The sequence below is a fragment of the Electrophorus electricus genome, chromosome 6, assembly GCF_013358815.1.
Source record: "Electrophorus electricus isolate fEleEle1 chromosome 6, fEleEle1.pri, whole genome shotgun sequence".
Lineage (NCBI taxonomy): Eukaryota > Metazoa > Chordata > Actinopteri > Gymnotiformes > Gymnotidae > Electrophorus > Electrophorus electricus.
The window spans coordinates 445,001-447,500 of record NC_049540.1 but is presented as its reverse complement, the minus strand read 5'-3'; the positions used below and the strand labels follow the sequence as shown (position 1 = coordinate 447,500).

Genomic DNA, 2,500 nt, shown 5'->3' with positions numbered 1-2,500 from the left:
TGTGTGCATGTGTGTTTATGTGTATATGTGTGTGTGAGTGTGTCTGTGTGCATGTGTGTTTATGTGTATATGAGAGTGTGAATGTGTGCATGTGTATTTATGTGTATATGAGAGTGTGAGTGTGCATGTGTGTTTATGTGTATATGAGAGTGTGAGTGTGCATGTGTGTTTATGTGTATATGAGAGTGTGAGTGTGCATGTGTGTTTATGTGTATATGAGAGTGTGAGTGTGTCTGTGTGTTTATGTGTGAATGTGTATATGTAAGAGAGGGTGTGTGTGTGTGCTTACGTGTGTGTGAATGTGTGCATGTGTATTTGAAGGGAATTTTGTGTGAGGATATATGTGTGTGCGTGTGCATGTGTGTGTGTGTGTGTGTGTGTGTGTGTTTATCACTATTTCTTGGCCTTTTTGAGTTGTTTAAGACTTTGTTGTCTTAAACAGGCTATGAAATATTTAATAAAACCATGTTGTGATATTATATATAATGTTTTAATTATTATATATGTTTAATTTAATGTTTTAATTACAATGGCATGCGTTTACAGCCAAAAGTGCTCCTGTCCTAGGGAGGCTGTTGTTGCTATGGACCTGTTAGATGTGTGGTTGCTATGGATGTGTTGCTAGGCTCTTCATGGTTACTGGTAGACTGCTCCTGGGTGTGTTTTAGACCGTGCGTTTTTCAGGTGTGTGCGTGTCAAAGTGTGTGTGTTTTAGAATGCATTAGACTTTGTTTTAAAATATTTTATAGTGCAATTTAAATGTGTTTTTAGAACATGTTTTAGAGAATATATTTAAAAATGTGTTTGAATGCATGCTGTATAGTGTGTGTTTTAAAATGTGTGTTTTGGAGCATGTGTTTTAGAGTCCGGTTTGTACGAAGTTACATCCATCAGTCAGAATGCCAGATTAAATGTGAGTGCAGTCTAGTTTGGGGTATGTGTGTGTGTGTGTGTGTGTGTACAAGTAGCTGTGCCCATGGATGGAATCTAGAGCACTGCAGTATAGAGACAAGACAGTGTGTCTGAGGTGTGTGTCTAGAGACAGTGTTTCTGAGGTGCGTGTCTAGAGACAGTGTTTCTGAGGTGCGTGTCTAGAGAGAGTGTGTCTGAGGTGTGTGTCTAGAGACAGTGTTTCTGAGGTGCGTGTCTAGAGGCTGTTTCTGAGGTGCGTGTCTAGAGACAGTGTGTCTGAGGTGTGTGTCTAGAGACAGTGTGTCTGAGGTGCGTGTCTAGAGACAGTGTTTCTGAGGTGCGTGTCTAGAGACAGTGTGTCTCAGGTGTGTGTCTAGAGACAGTGTTTCTGAGGTGCGTGTCTAGAGACAGTGTTTCTGAGGTGCGTGTCTAGAGAGAGTGTTTCTGAGGTGCGTGTCTAGAGACAGTGTTTCTGAGGTGCGTGTCTAGAGACAGTGTGTCTGAGGTGTGTGTCTAGAGACAGTGTTTCTGAGGTGCGTGTCTAGAGACAGTGTTTCTGAGGTGCGTGTCTAGAGACAGTGTGTCCGAGGTGCGTGTCTAGAGACAGTGTTTCCGAGGTGCGTGTCTAGAGACAGTGTGTCCGAGGTGCGTGTCTAGAGACAGTGTGTCTGAGGTGCGTGTCTAGAGAGAGTGTTTCTGAGGTTCGTGTCTAGAGACAGTGTTTCTGAGGTGCGTGTCTAGAGACAGTGTGTCCGAGGTGTGTGTCTAGACACAGTGTGTCTGAGGTGCGTGTCTAGAGACAGTGTTTCTGAGGTGCGTGTCTAGAGACAGTGTTTCTGAGGTGCGTGTCTAGAGACAGTGTTTCTGAGGTGCGTGTCTAGAGACAGTGTGTCCGAGGTGCGTGTCTAGAGACAGTGTTTCTGAGGTGCGTGTCTAGAGACAGTGTGTCCGAGGTGCGTGTCTAGAGACAGTGTGTCCGAGGTGCGTGTCTAGAGACAGTGTGTCCGAGGTGCGTGTCTAGAGAGAGTGTTTCTGAGGTGCGTGTCTAGAGACAGTGTTTCTGAGGTGTGTGTCTAGAGACAGTGTTTCTGAGGTGCGTGTCTAGAGACAGTGTTTCTGAGGTGCGTGTCTAGAGACAGTGTTTCTGAGGTACGTGTCTAGAGACAGTGTGTCTGAGGTGTGTGTCTAGAGACAGTGTTTCTGAGGTGCGTGTCTAGAGACAGTGTTTCTGAGGTGCGTGTCTAGAGACAGTGTTTCTGAGGTGCGTGTCTAGAGACAGTGTGTCCGAGGTGCGTGTCTAGAGACAGTGTTTCTGAGGTGCATGTCTAGAGACAGTGTGTCCGAGGTGCGTGTCTAGAGACAGTGTGTCCGAGGTGCGTGTCTAGAGACAGTGTGTCTGAGGTGCGTGTCTAGAGACAGTGTGTCTGAGGTGCAGGGTTTGATTCCTGAGAACACATGTACTGTCACACTGATAAATGTGTACGTCTCCCTGGATAAGAGAGTTATCCAAATTGTGAAATGAAAATAACAATTATGCAAATACAGTTAATTAACATATTTATTCAGCGTTAGGTGACCTATCCTTTGT

The 2,500-nt window shown here is 44.8% G+C and overlaps 1 protein-coding gene across 2 annotated transcripts in view; it reads left to right on the top strand.

Moving 5' to 3' along the window:
- Positions 1–2,500, top strand: part of si:ch211-26b3.4 (connector enhancer of kinase suppressor of ras 2) — a 34,323-nt gene that overhangs the window by 18,493 nt on the left and 13,330 nt on the right. The gene's annotated exons all lie outside the window — the stretch shown is intronic.